Source organism: Rhipicephalus sanguineus, chromosome 3 (assembly GCF_013339695.2).
Source record: "Rhipicephalus sanguineus isolate Rsan-2018 chromosome 3, BIME_Rsan_1.4, whole genome shotgun sequence".
Lineage (NCBI taxonomy): Eukaryota > Metazoa > Arthropoda > Arachnida > Ixodida > Ixodidae > Rhipicephalus > Rhipicephalus sanguineus.
The window spans coordinates 230,252,160-230,274,809 of record NC_051178.1 but is presented as its reverse complement, the minus strand read 5'-3'; the positions used below and the strand labels follow the sequence as shown (position 1 = coordinate 230,274,809).

At 44.8% G+C, this 22,650-nt stretch overlaps 1 pseudogene; it reads left to right on the top strand.

Annotated features, from left to right (window-relative positions):
• LOC119386366 (5'-nucleotidase-like) overlaps positions 1-19,396 on the top strand; it is a 32,489-nt pseudogene extending 13,093 nt beyond the window's left edge.
• The last annotated feature ends 3,254 nt before the right edge of the window (positions 19,397-22,650 follow it).

The following is a 22,650-nucleotide window of genomic DNA, read 5'->3' as shown; positions in this document are numbered from 1 at the left end:
ACGCAACGGCGTTTTCAAGCCTCTTTTTCAAGCCATTGGATTCCAATGCAGTTATTCATTATAGCACGCGCAGGCACTCCCTGAAAGTCGCATTCACCTCACGCGCTACACAAAGCACTGTGCAGCGGCTTTAGCTCATCTGCGCGCACGGGCCGTCGCTAGCGGGCGTGTTGGCCCGCCTACACGACAGGCCGCTTTCAGAACAGGCACTCTTAGAAGGCTGACCTAGACGTTCCTCGCACTGAAAGTCGATGAAGACTATACTGATGTTTCTTTTTTCTTTACTTGGCAGTTGCGTACTAGAAAGATCATAATTTCCCCGTTATTAATTTCGTTTTTTAGGGGCGAAGCTCCTTATAGCATCACCTGGTCGGTCGTCGCTCCATGAGGCGTGCCCCCGCCGTCGCGTCTCCCGTATCATTCTATAGATGGCGCTGTCCAATAAAGATGTATGCAAACTGCAGTTGGGTGACGATATACTAGATAGCGCTGTCCCATAGAGATGTGTGCAATATGTGTGCAAAAAAAAAGTAGCGGCACCCTGCACGCTAGATGGCGTGCAGTAATCAAAGCGGCGTATCGCTTTGATTACTGCTGGGCGAAACCACTGAACATTTCACGGTGTAAGCATGATTGCTTCAGGAGCTTCGCCCAAGCTCTTCATCATTCCCCCGTGGATATGCTGTAATTTTTTAAATTTATTTTAGCACGCCTGCTTTTTGTCACCGCTCTTCTCGGAGTGTTTTGCCGTCCCTTCCCCTAATGTAGGGTAGCAAACCAACGTTCCAATTCCGGTTAACCTACCCTCTCTCTCTCTCAGGCATATGTAAGGAATATGTGATAGCGTTGAACATCTAATATTAATAGAGTGCTTCAAGGGCGAATGCTTACAGGGCATATTGTAGAAGTATGGGAGAACAAATTCTTAAAAGAAAGGGAATTCTGTTGTTACGAAATGAAAGCTTTTTTTCTTTGCACACACTAGCAAGCACGAGCGCGCCTTAGAGGTCAGTACATGCACCTATATCATGTCATTACCTTGCTGAGTACAGTCCTCGTTCAAGATTTTAGTACTTAAGTTTATGCTGACGGCATTTTTTTTTTCTCCACTCCTTCTTCCTTAAGATAAACACCTTAAATAAGTTCCTTATAACCTGTATTAGCACGATATGTCTTTTTTTATTAAATGTGTTTAAGGAGAGGTTGGTGCCTATGAATGGCTCCGGTTACTCCTCTTCCCTTACTTCACGAACTTATAAATAAAAGTAGAGTATTGTAAAACTCACTCACGGTAATGTCCTTTTAAAAGGAATGTTCTCACGACATGCATATTGTCCACGTGTCCACAACAATGTTCACACACAAGACACACAAGAAACGTTCGCATTTTGCCGAAGAGTTCATCTCACAGTCCTTTGTATAATGCGATCACACAACAGTCACTGGGCCCTTGCCCGCACTTTAGACACAGCTGTCTTGAATCACAAGAGGCAACGCGAAATATGTGACCAGAAGCATCTCGATGTGAATAATAATTACAAATGTGAATCAGTACCGTTTTGATATTTGTGCACCAAGTTTCAGCAACCGTAACAATATCAAACAGTAGAGCCATTCTAGCCAATTAAAAATCGTCATTCGTAAATATCGTAAAAATCGCGGAGCAGTGATTAGACTGCACTTAGTCGACGCTGGCATTGACGGGCAAGCAAGCGCTGGCGTTTCAAATGTGCAGCCTGCTCGGTGTCCATGGCGCGAAAGGAAACTTTCATTCATGATGTAGTGGCGACCTGTTCCTCTCCTCCTTTCCCTCCTCCTCACTCTCACTTCCCTTACCTTCCTCCTCGCTATACTATACTACACACGGCTAAGCTTTACCCACTCTTTTCTCTCCGCCTCGCCCTCACGGGAGAAGGGTATAGCAAGGTAGGAGGGAAGTCAAGGTAAGGATGAGGGAAAAGAGGAGGGGGACGGTAAAGCATAGCATATATGCTATGCTTTACCGTCCCTCTCCTCTTTTCCCTCATCCTTACCTTCACTTCACTCCTCCCTTGCTATACCCTCCTCCTTTCCCTTCTCCTCACCCTCATTACTCCTCCTCACCTCACTTCCCTTTCCCGCCCCTTGCTATACTATACTGTCACGTGGTCGTGACGTCGACAAAGGCAGCAGTCCGCACGTCCGAGATGAAACTGCTTATTTGGCCGAAGTTGTGGCCGAGAAACTGGAAGTCGAACTACAGCAATACACTGATAGCGGCGAACAGAGCGTCGACGGTCGATCAACTGACAAGCGGTGAAGTGCGTCGGCATTTATGCATGTGCCGTAGAATATTCCAGAGTTATCGCTGGTTGTCGCGCAATCTCTAGAATAAGCTCAAGTGTTCGCGTCTTGCGCGCAATCTTAACAAAATGATCTACAATAATCGCGAAGCTTCTCGAACAATGAGGCGCGGTTTGCGCTGAGTGTTGCTGACAGCCTTTGTGGGCGAAAACCGAATACAGCAAAAGTGATACTACACATGGCATGCCATGCATGGCTATGCTATATATGGTTTTGCCTGCGTGACACCAAGTGACGACAGGAGGTGACATGACAGTCCAGGGCCCTAAAGTGCTCCGACCTTAAAACTAGTAGTGCTAAAAAAGTGCTTACCTTCGAGATGCAACGAGCCAGATTATTGCATTATTATGTGAACTTCGCTTGGGACAAGACATCAGAGTAGAAGTGTCTTTTTTTTTATTGATGTAACTTAAAAGGATATGTTGGCGCACAAATAAGGCGCCGGCTACTCCTTAGCCCTTCAGTGGAAATCGAGCATATAACACAATAGCATATAAACAGTAGTACATGTAAAACAAACACACTCTCACACACACATATCGAACAACACCATCGTAACGTAAAACAACATGTCCGAAAGGCAATTAAAAATGTCACTGATAATGTCTCTGGTCGTCATTGAATCGAATCGGCACATACGGGCAACAGAGCAATGAAGACGTCTGCTCGTGGGGATGAATCCGTATATGGGGGCAACATAACAGTCGACACATAATAGACTTCAGCACACACATATAATATGTATCATATAATGACGCATGTAAGTACGAGATACATATAATAAGTGACTTAATGTGATATGAACATAAGTTTATTAATAATTGTCAACAATACCGCTGTATTCTAAAAATATATCGGTAGGTGCGAAGCATGTAGGGAAGGGTGTTTCAGCTCCACTGACGTGAAACCTGTGGAGGGGCGAAGCATGCAGTGTGCGCCGGTGCTTCCCACAGCACAATCACTGCTAATGGGCAATGAGAAACAGAAGAGAGATTAGACACACAGACCCGCAGTCCGCTTTTAGTTAACGTGCACGCTGCGAATCTTTATTGTTTAACTACGCACAAGAGAAATCTCCCACCGGCAAAACATTGCAGGTCAAGATCCAGTGTCTATATACATATACGCGGTGGCCGGTGAACGGTTGTGCGGCGCAAGCAGTCGGTTCTTTTTTTTTAGGGGCGAAGCTCCTTAAGGCGGCACCCGTTCGTCCCTCGTAGTCGTAGTCGTAGTGCGTAACCAGTCTTACGCTTTGACCTCCAAGGTGGTGCCAGTGGGAGATTTTTCCTGCGCGTTGTTGAACAATAAAAAATTTGCAGCGGTAGCTAAAAGCCGACTTCTTCTGTCTCTCATTCCCATTAGCAGCTATTCTTTACCTCCAAGGTAGTGCCTGGTGAGATTTCTCCTGTGCGTGATTAAACAATAAAAATTTTGTTCAAAACGCCGTTGATTGATGAAATAAACCAACGAAAGACACCAGATGTTTTGTAAAAGCAAAACGGAAGAACGCCAGATGTTTCTAAAGCAAAACAAAAAGACGCCAGCTGCTTAACGAAAGACGCCAGATGTATTCTAAAGCAATGGTTTTCTAAACAATGAAAATTCACAGTGTACATGTAAAATTAAAGTGAGCTGCAAGTCGTCATAACTCATCGAACTTTAAGTATAAACGCGCCCGATCTCACGTCGGTGATGATGTACTGGGCAGAATTCACGGAAGATTCACGGTTTACCGATGAACCTCCGCAGCTTCGCCCACTCATCATCATTCACTCCGTGGATATGCTGTGATTTTTTTTTTAGTCAAGAAACTCGCTAGCAGACGCTGCCTTCGTCGGCGTTGCCTCTCGCAGGCGAGGATGCGTTCTCGTTCCTTGCGAGCTGGTAGTTCAGCATGGTTCAGCGTTCATCGCAGAAAGAGCGTTTTTATAGTCAACGAGCGCCATTCGCTCTCTCTCACCACACGGCGAGGGATGAGGCGGTGGCGCCCTCTCTTGCGCTCAAGCAAATGGAGCGTCACGACAAGACATGACGATGCACACCGACACGCCGAGACCCAAAGGTGCCTCGCCCCTAAAAGCGTTTTAACACTTTTAAAGCGTACGTCTGTAAAGCTCCGGTTGTCCACAGGCCCAGAAGTGTTTTTCATACTGAAAGGTCTGCGGCCTAATGGCATTAATTCCGATTTAAGACGACGCCTTGGTGTATCATGATGTGGGCAGTCCAGAAGAAGGTGACATAGATCTCCATCTACAAATCGACATTGGCGGGATGCCAGTTTTTTATCGCCAACATTACGTGCTTCAGTTATTAAGTTCCAACGACGGCTTTGTCGCGAGGCAGCAAGCAGCCACATGGGCAAAGATAATTCACTAAATAAATAGCATAATTAGATTGCATCCTGGGAGATGCAACTAGTCAAATAAGTACATGCACCGCTAGAGCACTGCCACCGAATTTCATGTTTATCATTCAAATAAAAAGACAAGAATTCTGTTCTGTTCTAACTTGCTTGTTTTGGAGGGGTTGATGTTTATATCACCTCGGCTACCCCATTTCTATATATTTTGCAGTGCGAAACATACAGCAGCAATTATTATAAAACAAATTACTTCAGAAATATACCACGCAGTAAATCAGTATATGCCGCAAATATAAAACAAATTACTTCAGTTCGGTAATACACTACGCAGTAATCAGCGTGTGCCTGTAGTGCAGGAGAGCTGATGAAGTTCTAAAGAGCGTCGTTTAGAAATATGCCTGCTAATATTTAGTGGTGTAATGCATCTGTAAACATTACTAAACGTACCGCCATGCCCTGCATTTCTCATGGCAGTGCTGTGTTCAAAGTATATCTTATCCGTGACTCAAAATTTCCAGAAACATACCAGCAGCGAGTCTTCTGAACTAACGTGAGCAACTATGACGCACCACCTAAAATATGAGGCGAACTGCCTCATCTTAGCCACATTAATGTCCATAATTTCTTGCGAAAACGGAGATTTCAATTTGACAATTCTTCATACCAACGACATTCATTCTCACTTGGAAGAAAGCAACAAATTTGGCGGCACATGTTTTGAAGAAGACAAGAATCAGTCCAAGTGCGTCGGAGGAGTGGCGAGGATTGTTTACAAAGTGAGTGCACTTACTAGGAATAACATTTCGTGGCTTGCAGTACATCATGATATTATGTGTTAGACGAAATGGATACATAGTTAAACTTCATGTGGATGACACTTGTGTTACAAATTGAGGGCCGGTCGCGTTTCTCATTTAACCTTGCTTTCTTCATAATCAGTGAGATATATTCGCGAGGCAATCATTATAATTATACTCATCATACATCCGCATAGCAATAAGCGGCATGCATATAAGCGTTTTTTTTAATATGGAGTTACAAATTTCGGATGATGTGATGTGCATTTTAACACATTATAAGCAATTCTATAATCCTCGTAGCTACCAGGAAGCAGATGTTAAAGTAAGCCTGAAATTTTGTGTGGACCATATTTGAAAAATCAACATAAAACAAGATCTCTTTGAACGGCGAATTTTACATGGCAGGTAACTAAATTGCCGAACATTTACCTCGTCACCATATTATTATACTGAGAACTCATGAAATTAAAGTCTTTTGCAGAAAGAGTTACGGTAATTTAATTCATGCAAATATTTTTGTTACTTTTCTGCCTCGTGTTAGCTTCTGACGGATCTATGAGTACTAACAATTAGAATGTTCTTGTCACCCTGTGCTTCTGTTGTTCTTTTGAATATAGCATATAATATACCTAAACTCAATATATCCACATTTCTCCCAAGAAGCCCCGAATCATTTCTTATAATAAACACAATACGCACCCCGCCAGACGTTTGGACGTTGCATACGGCAAGATATTGGCCAAGTTGCTAAATAGACAAAATAATCTGACATAGCAGGATGCCAATTATTAGGGATTACTTAGTATTGCATAGGGGGCGTCTACCCATCGGCGCTAAATAAAATGCGATAAGGATTAACGTGGCTCGCGTAAAAATTTATTTTACAGCATGCACATTAATTACGCGTACATACACTTCCGGAGATATTCAGCAAGAGTGTTTAATTAGCGCTTGGTGCGATGGTGTTTTGGCTACGGCAAAGATCTCTTGGTTTGGTCTCTCACATTATTTTCATAATTATTTTATGCTTCAGATGAATTACCTGAAATCGAAACTGAATTTAAATGACCAAATACAAGCCAAACTTCCCAACGTGCAAAAAACAGACACACTGGTGACAAGAAAGTCAAATTTAAATGTCATAAAGTGAACGTTCCACAAAATAATATTTCCTATTCTTATTTGTACGTAGAAAATGGAGCACAGAAATGTATACCTACTTCAAGCACAGTTTCAAGTACCGCCCACAGGTAGGTTGGGTCCCGTGGGCGTAATATCCTGTCCAATTTTACACATCTTGTGTCTTGGAGCTTCATTCCTCTATATAATAGTCTGATATACGTTTGTCGACATATGTTTACATATATATGTTTTATACGTTATCAGATAGATGTTTACTGGTAAATAGGAAGTATAGGCTCCCCAAGCATCACTTAGTGGCGCTGCTGCTCTTGACACGCAGCGCCATCTCTAGCATAAAAATAGAAACTGGGGGAAAACAACGCACGCTTTCCTTTCTCTCCAACGCGCTGCCGCTCGCTTCCGTGCACGTGCAGAGCTCTTGCGGTGCACTTGCAGCGCCTCACAATGTAAAGCCTGCAGTGCGGCTTTAGAAAGATCTTCAAGCTTGATTGGCACTTCCGAAAAGCGAACTTGATAAAATGAGAAAGGCTCGTCAATCACGTTTGCGGTGAAGAGCAGACGATCGACGACAACGACGCCCCAAGTCGTGATTACACCGTGTAGGACGTATAGGCTTCCCAAGCAACGCTTAGCGGCGCTGCTGCTCTTGACAGGCAGCGCCATCTCTGGCATAAAAAGAGAAACTGGGGTGTCAGTAGCGAGCGTTTTCCCTTCTCTCCACCGCGTTGCCGCTCGCTTCCGTGCACGTGCAGAGCTCTCGCGGTGCACTTGCGGCGTCTCACAATGTACCGCGTGCAGTGCGGCTTCAAAAGCATCTTCAAGCTTGACTGGCACTTCCGAAGCTAACTTGATAAAATGAGAAAGGCTCGTCAATCACGTTAACTTTGAAGAGCAGACGATCGACGACAACGACGCCCGACTCAAAGCGAAATGCATTTCCCAAGTCGCGATTACACCGTGTAGGACGTATACCTCGAGGTAAGTCTCATTCTGTCATGTTAAAGATGAATAATGGTTCACATGCACCCCGAAATGAAGCCGTACACGCTATCGATGTTCTGCGGTGTGAACTACGAATCATATGATTGTTGTTTTGATATGGCATGCTTTACAGTAGCAGCCGTGTACTTTTGTGAACAAACGTTTGCGGCGTGCGAAAAAAAGAAATTACACGGCCATGGCCCTGTTTCCTGAGAAGGTTAGAGTCAAGTCCTCCGTGCCGCTGGAGAATCACCCGCCGATTAAGACGCGAGGCAGCTAGCTGAGCTTTAACCACTGTGAAGCAAGATGAACTGCTCGCCTCGTTTTTTCGGCTCTCGTGTCATGCTTGCAGTCTCTTTTTATGATATCGACTTGGCAGGCGTATAAAACCTGCTGCGCGAACGCAGCTACAAAATCGCACGAAGTCAGAAGGTGACAGAAGGTCACTTCAAGGTTGCAATTGCAAAGCATGTATTAAGTGCAAGTTGTATTTAGCGGCTTAAATATATATCACACTAATAAAGTGACAAAAACAAAGCAAACCTGCAGAACGATGTCAAAGCTTGCTGAAAATGCACGGACGTCCGTTCCGGCGTGATAAAGCAGCCTTCTCGACGCGTGAATTGCAGGCGCCGAACTTCTGACAATGTGCCGAGTTCAGTTGAATTCAACCAACCGCGCAACGCTAACGGTATAACGCGAGTGTGAACGTTCAACAACGACGGGTAGGTCTCACGAACACGGGGAATCAAAACACAAAGTTGTTTCACCTACAACCGTAACTCGACTTTCACAATGCGAGAAGACAGCGTGTAATCATTACTGTAGTCGCTGCGTGCATGCTCCGCGTTACTTACCGATTCAGGTAGTCGAAACGAACGAAAGCGATGAACTCAGACAACCAAAATAGAAGGCGAGACAGCGCTGTCAGCTATCCACGCTTGCCGCCTGTATTTCTCGTGCGACACGAAACAATACAGTTTCACACGTAAATCGCGTGCCTTGGTGTTGTCTGCACTGTTGTGGCTGGCCGCTAAACCGCAATACTTCGGACCACGCTTGCGCTTCCGCAGGGTGGCTTCTGCCATCACGGAAATGCGCAGCTTCGCACAGCAAGCCTCTCGATTCAACGTACCCAGCTGACGGCCCCACAGTTACCCGCACCGAGTGAAGAACGCGAGCGCACGTGCGCTACCGCTACCGTGAAAGGGGCTGAGTCGGCCGCGCGAAGGTTCAGAGTTTTCCGACAGAGCCGCAGCCTTGGCCGCAGCGCGGCTGGCGCGGCGCTGTCGTCGCGCCGCAAACTTGAGCTTGGGTTCCCTATACCTCGAGGTAAGTGTCATTCTGTCATGTTAAAAATGCGTAATGGTCCACATGCACTCCGAAATGAAGCCGTGCACGCTATCGATGTTCTGCGTTGTGGACTGCGAATCATATGATTGTTGTTTTTATATGGCATGCTTGCAAGAGCAGCCGTGTACTTTCGTGAACAAACGTTTGCGGCGTGCGAAAAAAAAAGAAATTATACGGCCATGGCACTGTTTCCTGAGAAGGTTAGAGTCAAGTCCTTCGTGCCGCTGGAGAATCACCCGCCGATTAAGACGCGAGGCAGCTAGCTGAGCTTTAACCACTGTGAAGCAAGATGAACTGTTCGCCTCGTTTTTTCGGCTCTCGTGTCATGCTTGCAGTCTCTTTTTATGATATCGACTTGACAGGCGTATAAAACCTGCTGCGCGAACGCGGCTAGAAAATCGCACAAAGTCAGAAGGTGGTTACTTCAAGGTTGCAATTGCAAAGCATGTATTAAGTGGCAGTGCCAGTTATATTTAGGGGCTTAAATATATATCATCCTAATAAAGTGACAAAAACAAAGCAAACCTGCAGAACGATGTCAAAGCTTGCTGAAAATGCACAGACGTCCGTTCCGGCGTGATAAAGCAGCCTTCCCGACGCTTGAATTGCAGGCGCCGAACTTCTTGCAATGTGCCGAGTTCAGTTGAATTCAACCAACCGCGCAACGCTAACGGTGTAACGCGAGTGTGAGCGTTCAACAACGACGGGTAGGTCTCACGAACACGGGGAATCAAAACACAAAGTTGTTTCACCTACAACCGTAACTGGACTTTCACAATGCGAGAAGACAACGAGTAATCATTTCTGTAGTCGCCGCGTGCATGCGCCGAGTTACGTACTGATTCAGGTAGTCTAAACGAACGACAGCGACGAACTCAGACAGCCAAAATAGAAGGCGAGACAGCACTGTCAGCTATCCACGCTTGCCGCCTTTATTTCTCGTGCGACATGCCCGGGAACCGATACATGCAGTTTCACACGTGAATCGCGTGCCTTGGTGTTGTCTGCACTGTTGTGGCAGGCCACGACACAGCAATACTTCGAACCTCGCTTGCGCTTCCGCGGGGTCGCTTTTGCCAACGTGGAAATGCAGCTTCACACAGCAAGCCTCCCGGTTCAGCGTGCCAAGCTGTCGGCATGGCGCCCCAGTTCGCCGCACCGACTGAGCAACACTCGCGCGCGCGTGTTCCCGCTGCCGACAAACATGCTGAGTCGGCTGCGCCTGCCCCTGCAGTTGCGCCAGAGCTTCTCTCCAGAGCCGCAGCGCGGCGCTGTCGTCGCGCCGTAAACTTGAACTTGGGTTCCCTATGAAAGACTACTGTTCAGACAACATATCTTATCCGCCTCACAGGTGAAAGAAATTCGGAATGAAACTCCTGATGCGCTTTTTGTGAACGCTGGGGACTTCTTTCAAGGCACGCCTTACTACACCCTCTTCAAGCAAAGCGTCATAAGCGCAGTCATGTCAGTGATGGGTTACGACTATGCGGTGAGTTGATATGAACCATGTAGTATTCGTTTTGACGCTTTATTTTTCTGACGTTCTTAGGTTTCACCGTTCAATTCTTTAAGAATAGGCAAGATAATACATAGCTAAAAGAGCACACAAGACATAGAAGATGGAAAGTTGAGATAGGGAAAAATTAAAACATTTCTTAAGCCTGGAGTGTATTCACACTATAGATGCAGGAGACGGAGCAAAAACAAAATAAGAATCAAGAAAACAAGAAACCGCCGAAGTGCCATGTATGTTTTTATTTATTCACTTTGTGTCTTTTCTTTCGATTCATTAGATAATCTAAAGTTGCGGAGAAGCCGCCGTCGAAAGCTTAAAATATTTGGCTATTGTCAATCAAATCAATTATCATCAGTAGATAATAACTGCCAAGCTAGCTAGCCTATTGAGCTTGCGTGCACGTTTATTTTCGTTCTAGTGTAAAAAGTGCAAACTTTTTCTCCGTAGTTCTTGTGTTACGCTATAAGAAACTCAACGTCGCTAAAACGCGAGAATGTATACAACATAAGCGTACTTGAATTTTTTACGCAAAGAAAGAATCAAGAACTAGGAAATCTCTTGAAACGTTTTACGCAGAAGAAATATTCATTTGTGTTTGAAGTTTCCATCGATTTTTTTTTTTCGATAACTGAAAGGAGTAATGTTCCCTCTATAATTTTATCTCGCACATTACTTCAGCAGCCATTATCAAAAGTTCATTAGCGATGTCCCTAGGTTATCTGAATTCTACTCTTTTTTTTTTTTGCACTTTCAGCAACTCTTTCTGTTAATATTAGTCTGAAAAGGGAACATTAGATGTGAACAAAAGTGTGTGTTGTGGCGTCGTCGAGAAGTTGCTGTTTGAGCCGCGGCCTGCTCAAAAAATGTTGCTGCTTCATAAACTGCGTGAATACCTCATACTCTAGGAACGTTCCTTTACAGGATGATCAAGAAATACATGGACTTCATTTATTCTATACGTAATTCGGTTTCTGCCTTTGAGAGCATTTCGCGTCGTAGACGTAACCGAGAGAACGATCTGTTGGAGCAGGGAAGGATGAAAGAAAGCAAACGCGTACTCGTAACATTATGCGTGTCTTTAGAAACTCCCAAAAGACTGAAAAATCTACACCAACTCACCCTCATTTCATTTCAGTGTCTCGGAAACCATGAATTCGACGACGGTCCAGCTAATCTGGCTCCTTTCCTGGAGAAAATGAACCAGTCTAACGTAACATTTATTGGAACAAATACAGATTTTTCCAAAGAGCCACTGCTCGCAAATTGCAGCCTCGTCAAGTCAGCAATAAAAGAAATTAAGGGCACGAAGATTGGAATCCTCGGCGCTGTTATTCCTAGCACACAGTATGGCTCAAGTCCAGGTTGGTAACATATTCAAAACATCAAGTGCTAAGGTATAGGTATATATACAGTCCGTAAAGATTTATTTCAAGACATTCCATGCCCGAGGTCGTTGCAAAAGTGAATGCTACTTGAAAGCAAAATAATACATCAATTTAACTATTTTACCGGCTAAAACTATACTAAAATAATCGTCGACAGCGTATTCAAATGCACAAGCACTTAGTATGGTGAAGACGGGGGAAGAGGGGGAGGAGGTCTCCCCGGAGAGGTCAATAAGATGTGGACCACACGCTCTAAAGGAAATTAATTAATGAATGAAAATAATGAGTAAAAAACAATTTAATACTTCAAAAAAAGGACTTCAACTTTATTACGGTGATTGTTACAATAGAAAAAGAATGCTTTTGATAATTCGGCTGGAGCAAGAAGCGCACCTTAGGAGCGGTGCGAGAAGCACGTAATCCTGCACTCTCGCAACAAAGCACACATGAAAACAAACAAACTGATTGTGAATAAGTGGTGTAACATAAAGAAAATTGCTTTCTGCCATGGTTCCTGCAGTCGGTGTATATTATGGTAAGCCTAGGCACACTATCAAGGCTCTTTGCTTGCATACATGTAAGCGCTTGTACATTGAACATGTAAAGACATTCACGAAGAGCCGGAGTTCACCCCTATGATTTCTCTCATAATAACACTTAGATTTTGAAAGGTAAACATACAGAATTTAATTAAATACTTAAGTGTTTGAACATATTTGAAATCTGGTGAATTCTTAGTGCAAATATCCTTATTTTCAATCATACGCTTCTCCTTAGACGCGGTACGTTACCTACGGGGAAAGAAAACAGCATGTCCTGGGACCATCTATATTTATTTATTTATTTATTTATTTATTTATTTATTTATTTATTTATTTATTTGTTTATTAACAACTCGGCGCCACGGCAGCTCAATGCGAAGAACTCGGCAAGCGAAATGCGATAATGTGGGTTTGTGTTCCACTGGCGGCCAATTCTTTTTCTTTTGTTTCATGTTCTTCGTTTATCATTTGCTCACTTAATGTAAATTTGAGCAAGAGAAAAAAAGCTATGTAATTTATCCTATGCGCTCCTTGGTTCTCATTGTCTGTTAGCTTCATGAGGATCTTCATTAACAGAAATCGAGCAGTATGTATGTATGTATGTATGTATGTATGTATGTATGTATGTATGTATGTATGTATGTATGTATGTATGTATGTATGTATGCATGTATGTATGTATGTATGTATGTATGTATGTATGTATGTATGTATGTATGTATGTATGTATGTATGCATGCATGCATGCATGCATGCATGTATGTATGTATGTATGTATGTATGTATGTATGTATGCATGTATGTATGTATGTACGTATGTATGTATGTATGTATGTATGTTATTGTTGGGGCACCCACCTTCAATTTCATCAATGGTTTCAGCAAATTTCAATTTTTCCCTATTTGCAGGACCAAATGTGGTATTTGAAGATGAAATAACGAGTTTTAATAAGGAAATTCCTAAACTCGTCAACGATAGTGTGAACATAATTGTCGCAATTACGCACAGCGGCTTCGACCGCGAAAAAAAAAATTGTCGAAAGCGTTAAAGAAATTGATATACTGGTTGGCGGACACACCAATACATTTCTTTATACAGGTAAGTAAACTAAAGAACCACGCAGCAATGTGTATGGCAATAGTGAATAATTCTACTTTTTATGTACACAGGAGACGACTATCCGAAGGAGAATAAGCGCGACCGCGAAGGCCCTTACCCGTACGTCGTGAATAGAACAGACGGAAGCAGAGCCCTCGTGGTGCAGGACTTCTGCTTCGGAAAATTCCTCGGCAGATTGGATGCGACATTCAACAGCACCGGCCACATCATTGGGTGGGGAGGAAACCCTATATTTCTGAATGCTTCAATTCCGGAAGGTGAGACTGACGTACACGCAAACACATATTTGCCACTGCAGAACATGCTAGCATCGAAGTACGTTGCAAATGCACGTTGAGAAGAGCAAGTCGGTGGCAACAAAACGAGCAAGCTCTTACGCCTACCGAAGCATGTGAATTTCTGTAAGATTAAGCATGGAATGCTCATTTTCATTATGAGCAGTACCGGAGCGGTTAACACGCTAACAGTAGTAATGAGAATGTTATGCAACATAAATTAACGTGCATTCAAGCCAATGTCTACAGAGATCTTTTAGCTTCTCTCTTTTAAACATGTATGCAATAATTACGAGATTACCGTTGCCTGTGGTCATTATCATTATCAGCCTATAATGGCGCTAGCCCCTAGCGACATTAAGTTCCTAGATGCTTCTGGAGCACCGTCCCCATCGCTCGTCGGCCCACAAGGCAGTTAAAGCACTTTTGTGCTTTTTAAGGACTATGGGCCTATGTGAACGCTTGTGAGCGATTGTGACTATTTTTACAGTGCCACCGCCACATACGTGTCAGTGCATTTATTGATCATTTCCTTTTTTTTCGCTCCCCCCTCTCTCTCTTCCTCTCCCATCCTTCCACTCCCCTTCGCTTTCCCCCGGCGTAGGGTAGCCAACCGGACTGCTGTCTGGTTAACCCTCCCTGCCTTCTCCCTTTCGTATTTCCTACCTTCCTTCCTTCCTTCCTTCCTTCCTTCCTTCCTTCCTTCCTTCCTTCCTTCCTTCCTTCCTTCCTTCCTTCCTTCCGTCCGTCCGTCCGTCCGTCCGTCCGTCCGTCCGTCCGTCCGTCCGTCCGTCTGTCCTTCCTTCCTTCCTTCATTCCTTCCGTAGTACCCTAGATTCACCACTGAGTGAAATAGACTATAATTTTTTTAAAAAACCACAGAAAAAATATAGGCCGACTACGACACGGGAGCCACCGAGTGCTCTTCGAAATCGAAACTGCCTCCGGTCGTAACATACCAGCATATAATTAAACTTTCGTCTCGAGCTGGGGCAAATGAGTTTCATAGCCGCGATTAACGAGTCAGTAGCCATTGATTAAGAGCAAAAAACAGAGGTTCACAAATTTTCTGTCACCACTCCTTTAAGCTCAGCTAAGGACACCCTAAGATTTTTGTTTATGTCCGCTACAGTACCAAGGCCTCTCCCTATGACCTGGAACGAGCTGAAGACGTCATCTAGAAGCACAGCCTGGCAGCCTACGAAGCCTAGCCTCCCTTATGCCTTATCCCTTCGATAGATAAAGTTGTTAGTCACTCCCAATAATCTCCAATTTACCACATATTTTGTGCAAGATGATTCCATTTTATTTGGGCGAACTTTTCAACTTCACCACTCCATCTATCTCGCTGCCGTCTTCGGCTACGTTTCCCATCCTTAGGTAACCATTCAGGTCGGACAGCATCGCTCAAAGCATGCATTTTGGCCACAAACAACTTGATTCTGTCAACCGGGATTTCAAAACGGCGTCCTCCTCTGAGCACGCATGCAGCGCGCGTACCGGCAGCAGCTGCGCTCGGAAAAAGAAAGAAATAAAATTGAAGGCGACCCTAATCCTTGACTTAAGTGCCTGGTAGTGGCACTCGCACCTCGGCGTTCGTGTGCTCTGGTGTATTCGTGTGCCCTAGTTATCTTCGCGTTTCATCTCACCATACCGAAGCGGATCTCAGAGGCGACGTAGAAAAAGTGCGTGGTTGAGGTTGACCCCGTTCCGGAGTGGCTTGCACTTCTGGACGCCTGTGTTTGTTTGCCCGACTTTTGAAATGCCTTCTTCTGTTTGAAGTAATGTGTGTACTTTGAATGTTAGGGTAATTCTATTGTGATGAGTTATGTCGCGCACAGTTGACAGAACTTACTGGTAATATTTACATGCATTAAAAAAAGAAAAAAAACTGGCAAGGCTCTGTGGTAGAATACTCAGCTGCCATGCAGATTGCGGGGCTTTGAGAAACTCGAATGAAAAACTCGAATTGAGTTTTCTCATTGTGAGCGACAGCTGCGAAGGACACCGGCGGCGACAATATCGCCACTAAAACCGGCTGTTGTGAGCTCATAAACAGCTTACGCTGTGAAACATTAGTGAACCCAGTATCAACCCCTGAGATATTCCCGAAGAAGCATTCACGGATGCTGACTCGACTGCATCGAAGTAGCCAAACAATGAACAGTTAGTGAGAAAAATGGGAATTTCTGACACTGACCACTGTGCTGGTGAAATGGTTGATCTACCGGACTCAACTTATGGTGCCGCAGGAAACCTACAGTTTGCTTTAATATATAGGTTCCCCGCCCGGCACTCGGAACTAAACAAGGGGTTCCCATCGCGAAAAGAACGCATATATAAAGATAAAAAGACCACTTGGTGCCGCATATTCTACCAAAGCAGTAGGGAAATATTTGAGCCTCAGGCACTGTTGTGGGACGTATATTAGCCCTTCTGCCAAGTGCCTAAAGGCAAAATGGGAATAAGCGCGCGCCCGTCCTGGTGTTCGGCAGGGAGAATCCGCCTTTCTCACGGTGCCACGGAGCATGCGCTCTTCCCTTGGTGGGAATTTCGCGAAACGCTGTGGTATACGGTCTCCGCACTCCTTTCGACCTCGGAGGCTTTTGTTCTGGCGAGCCCGGTTGTCTCGAATCACTTCCCACCAAAACAGCAGAGCAAAATGAAAAAAGGGGGATTAAGGCGATTTACACGACACCCACCTTTTTCAAAATGTAGGGCATGGGACCGCCAGACCTAAAAGTAAGGTAACCACTTTTTTTACAGGTATTGATTTGTACGTTGATGTTACGCTTGTAGCAAGGTATCTTAAATTTCACAAGAGTAACAAAAATTAATTTCACTCGTGCTTGTGGACACCGTGCACGCGCAGGACTTTGATATGCAAATTGCTATATAAATTATTTGTTCACTTTCTTACAGACGAAAACATAACTGAAGTCTTGAAGCCTTTCAAGGAAAACCTCACATTGCGAATGAAGGAAGTGGTAGGCAGCACCAGGGTCCTCATGGAGCACAAGGACGACATATGCCGCATGCAGGAATGTAATCTCGGCAATCTGATAGCGGATGCGTATTTTGAGTATTACCTTAACCTAAACGTGACAGAACCCCCCGCGTGGTCGGACATAAACGGCGCTGTCGTTAATGCAGGAAGCATCAGAACGGCGCTCCCTAGCTTCTGTAAGTATGCGACAGATATCATTTTTACGAAATTTATAACAAGAATTAATAGTAAAAGATGAGGTAGTCATTAATGTCAAATTGACACCCTTCTTCTTTTCTATCCATAACTGATCATATCAAGTATTCATGATTTGCGACTATAGCAACACTTGCATGCACTCAATGCGTAAGTATCGAATAGCTGTAAACAATGTTTTTATTTTATCTTCTCGCTCTTTCTTGACCAGATAATGTCACTTGGGGTGATGTGGTAACTACATTGCCATACGGAAATTCTCTAGTAACTCTTACACTTACCGGAACTGACATATGGAGGATGTTTGAGAATTCTGTTACAAAGTACAACACAACCAAAGACAAGTCAAAAGGACGCTTTCTTCAAGTATCGGGTAAGCATTGTTGAGAATACGAAACTAAAACACAGCCACCCGATTTGTCTTGCAGCAGCCACAGTGGTTTAGAGGCTATGGCTTCGTCTTGCCACATATAAATAAAGTCTGGGTTCACAATTCTGTTAGCAGCAGGCGAGTTCCCATGGGGACAGTATGCAAAAGCGCCCATGCCTTAGTTAACTAACGAAAATCACCAAAATAAACCCGGAACGCTTCCCTATGCCATCTTCCGTATCGTTATTTTTAGAGCGCAGCTCTTAAGCGCCCGTTCCTGCGTTGAGCAGCGTCGCCGTTGACGTCGGCGTAACCGATAGAGCGAACGAGGACGAAAGAGAGCGAACGCGGCGTCTGTCGATATCACGAGCCACTGGCGTCTTACCTCGCTTTCTTCCTCTGTTATGCGCGCTGGCCCCTCGGTCGAAGCTCGTGCGCACGCAGGGCTGGCAAGTGAACTGCGGCTGGCTTCGCTTGTCGTAACGGGGCCTCCGGCGTTTCGCTTGGTTCGCGACGCCTGCAATGCACAGAGAGGTGTGCGTAGCACTCGAGCGCGGGAAGTTTCTGTAGCAATATGCAACGAATGTTACATTGCTACAACTGCGGATAGCCAAAACTTCAAACACAGTTTGGCTTTGCCCCAACACGAAGCTGCGCTCGGAATTTACATTAGGCAGTATCGTAATCATTGGTGAATTTTTTTGCTGAAGTTATCAGGTTATGAACCAGTTCAAATCAAACAAAATGTCTGTTAAGACAGATTTACCAGCGCAAAAAGACGAAAGACTTAAGGAACACACACACACACACAGCGCTGACACACACACAGCGCTCTGTGTGTGTGTTCCTTCTTAAGTGTTTCGTCTTTTAAATTTGCGCTGGTAAATCTATCTTAATCATGAACCAACTCGCTCAAGCAGCAGTTTTTAGTAAAATGTCTATTCTTTTGCAATATATTTTTCAATGTAATTAACCGCACATGAATCATTGTTTTAAAACAAGAGAGAGATAATTTATTTACGGAAAAGCAGAGAGGTCGGCCTGAGCTATAGCGTTCCAGGACAACCCACATGATGGCGCCAACGAGGGCCACATATCCCTCCGAAGGGATATACGGCTCTGACGCCAACTATCGGCCCGAAGCATCTCAGTTCTTTTAAAAAAGGCCATGTGCAATTTCATTGATTATTGAACGTGTAAAACTTTGGGCAAAGGACACCAATTGAATATGAACAAAAGGCGTTTTTTTTTTCCTTGACTATCCGTGACTATATTTCTCCCCCAACATTCTTTGGCTATCTAAAGGCGTGAAGTCTTTTCGAACATTGCCATGTTTTTCACAACGTATTATTTAAAAAAAAAAACGTTATTTGCTATCGTGAACTCTCCTTACCTGTATATTCCGGCCGTGAATTATTATTTTTATTTACCTGGCTCGTTTGCATTTCTTCTTGCGGTCCAAATCTTCGACACTTGCAAGTATAATCAGGAAGTACTTTTCTCTTTGCAGGTTTTCGCGTTGAGTACGACTTGACGACCCTGAACAACCAAGTCAAGTCTATAGAAGTGCTTTGTGCAAACTGCAGCGTGCCGATATACGAACACGTTGGTTGTGATAAGACCTACAAAATTGTTACTGCTGACTTTATTGCAAAAGGTGGTGACGGCTACAAGTTTGCAAATTCTGTGATCGTCAGCGACGTCGGTGAGTTATACATTAGGACACTCGATATATTAGCAACGCTAGGAAGTCAGTACCGCCAGTGTATCTCATTACTATTTGTTCTGCTGATACAGGTCCTATAGAATACGAAGCGCTGGAAAAGTACATAGTCAAAATGTCGCCCATGTGGACACCAAACGAAGGGCGAATTAAGATCACATGGAACGAGACGGACAGAGAAGCTGTAGAAAACTATACCAGAATGATCCGCGACAACCAAACGTGCATTAAAGGTGTTTGCACTATGACCTAATAAACTGCGTTCTCGAAAATGAAGCAGCCTTTTATCGTACTGTCACTCTGACGCTAAAAGATGTTGTAGAGACATGGTTAAATAAAACGACATTGAAAGCAACCTTCGAAATTTTTGCAGCGTCCTCTCTTTGGTTGCTTTCTCCCGCTGCCATGCAAATGAACGCTGGTTCGGTTACGTCTGCCTGAGGTGAGAAGTGCCCTCTATAGGAAACAATTAAGTGCCCAGCTGTAGTGTAATATAACTTTCAAAGTTGCTAAATAAGCCGAAATAATCGATTACATTAAGGATTCTTAGTGCTACATTCAGTGGCTTGAAGCAAAAGTGTAACATTGTGATCGAAACTGTGTTCGACGTTCGCTGTCTTCTGTCTAGACAAAATAGGAAATATTAGTCCTGTGTGTGTGTGTGTGTGTGTGTGTGTGTGTGTGTGTGTGTGTGTGTGTGTGTGTGTGTGTGTGTGTGTGTGTGTGTGTGTGTGTGTGTGTGTGTGTGTGTGTGTGTGTGTGTGTGTGTGTGTGTGTGTGTGTGTGTGTGTGTGTGTGTGTGTGTGTGTGTGTGTGTGTGTGTGTGTGTGTGTGTGTGTGTGTGTGTGTGTGTGTGTGTGTGTGTGTGTGTGTGTGTGTGTGTGTGTGTGTGTGTGTGTGTGTGTGTGTGTGTGTGTGTGTGTGTGTGTGTGTTAATATTTTTGCGTATAAAAGGCACTTGGCAATTTTGGGCGCTCGGTACCACGTCGTCGACTGCATGCACGGCGATCGCTCTTTATCATTCAGTTTGTAAGCGCTTTCGAGAAATTAAAAAAGTTTCTAAATTTCTTTACGCGGTCTCGATCGTAATGGTTCTCCAGGCGGCGCTACGCCGGCATTCAGTATACCGGAAGTTTCTCTTCCTCATCATGTCTTCGAGGTAGAGGTGTGCGCCGCCGCGCCGCGCCGCCGCCGCCGCCGCCTGTTTTTGGTCACGCCGCTCGCGCCGCCGCCGAAGTCCCAAGAGAGGTCACGGCGCCGCCGCCGCCGCGCAATAATTGCGGCGCGCCGCCGTTAGTCTTTTCTTTTAATTCGCATAGGGAATCTGGAAATAAAATACAGCACTTCGCCGAAGGAGCTCGTATCGATCTGTCCATGTAATGAACTGTCCATTTAAGCGGCCGCTGAATAGCGGGAGCTCGGTGAGAAGCGTGCCCCCTGTTTCCGCTTCTTCTTGTGCAGCCCAATCACGACATCGCGAAGCTTTCAAACACTCTCGACACAAATGATAGGGACGGAATGCATTTCAATGCAACGAACGCAGCCCTCAGAGATCCGATTTTCGGTGCACATGTCTTTTGATCGTGTTAGCCATCGATTTAGGTTTAATGCGGCCGCTCATCTAACGCAGCTGTAAGGTCGGTACGCATTCCCTGCATCGTTCTCAATCATCTGGGACACATTCATATGCAAATTCAGACTTTAAAAGTTTCTGTTTCTGTGCAGTTCGTCCACTCTCTTCTTACGATAGGAATGCGTTTGCGGGTTCGGTGCGACGACGTGGTCAAGAGCGAGCTGACATCACGGCTCACCGCTTTTTCGAATCACTGAATGCGCTCTGCCGAAATGGACTGTGGACATCTCCTTTGGATGAACTAATGAAGAATAGCTCGACAGAAGTTGTAGTATCTTTTGTCTTTTCCAGCAATATCACGAGTATTGCCTGACCTTAAACCACCGCGAACTTGTGTCTACCAGTCGAAGCCTGCAAGGAACCAGGATGTTCAGACGACTTTAACGCTGCCGCGTCCTCCAGCCTTAAAGGGCGACGACCCAACTCGCTGGATAGCATATTCTTGGAGTCTTGGACCTAGTACACTGTGCGCAAATAAATAAAATAGATAAGTAATATATATAAATCTCAGTGCGTTGGTACACTTTTTCCTTTCATTCTTACTCGAGTAAATTGGTAAATAAATACAGAAGTAAAGAGAATGGCAAACTTATAATTAGCTGAGCTGGTTGGTATAGGTATTCGTGTTAAAAAGACATGACGTGGAAATATGGACATAAGAGAAAAGTCGAGATAGTGAGCAGCTATCTCTCACGTAGACCACTACTCGCACTTGATTGATAGGTATGGCCTCTTACGTGGGAAAATATTTGTGTCTACCTTCGGTTCCGCCGCTGTGTGATTTTTCAGTTGTTAGCGGCGTTTCTGGTCTCTTGACTACTCTCCTGTGTCCGTGTTTGCACGCCCTGTTTTTATAAAGGGCCCCTAACAGCCTCTGAAAATACAACAAAAATTAAAACAACGAGCGCGTTATTCTCTCGTGGCGTTTCTTGTTTTTGGTGCACTTCGTGATGCCAGAACACTGATTCACGTGACATCATCAGGGTACATACTCTCGACTGGTCCATATACGAGAAATAACAGTTGTGAATTGTCTCCCATACTGCTTTGCTATGTAGCCGCCCACCCGCTCTTGCTTTTCTCGCACGACTATCGTGCGCGATTAACTGACTTCTCTCCATTTTGTGCGCTTGCGACCGCGCATGCAGAGAATGCAGCCGACAGACTGCAGCCGACAAGCGCGAAATCATGATAGGTTCAACACTTAGTGCTGACATTGTACGCGTGCTTTATGAAGAAATAATTGAAGGGTATTGAAGGCGAGAACGAAACCAATGGAAAAGGCGCCGGATGATTCTTCCAACGGACGCGCTCTTTACAGCGGAGACGATGCAGCTTTCCAAGAAAAAGGAAAGCCCGCTTCGGCGGTTTTTTGTATATTTTTTTTATTGCGTTAGCAATTGCATAGACAATCAGGACCGGTTTTCACCGTCGCCGTCATGTTCCGTATAAACTCTAAATCGATAACATCGATCCGCGCATTGTATGTTCTACCCGCGAGTAAAAGCTCGCGAGCGTTGGCATGGAACATGTCTAAACCAGAGATGAAACAAGCTGGCCATCTCCGTCACGGAATAACATCAACCCGCGTGCGAGGCCTGCCGTCGATTGCTCCTCAAGCAGAAGGAAACGCCCCGCCCGTCATTTGCTGGGCGAAGGAGCAGGAAGGGGTGTCTGGGGAGAGGGACTGCGTAACTGGAGCAGCATCTGTGAACTTTGATTATAAGGGCGCCGTCGAGAGCGCTGGCACGCGTGCTATTTCGGCAGACATCCCCTAGCGAACGGCTCGTATACTTCTACGTGCAGTGAGCGCTGTGATTTCACTGCTTCGCGCTCGGACCATTGATACGACAAACTGACCGAAAACCGCTTCTCTCCCGGGAGTGGCCGTACTGCCATACA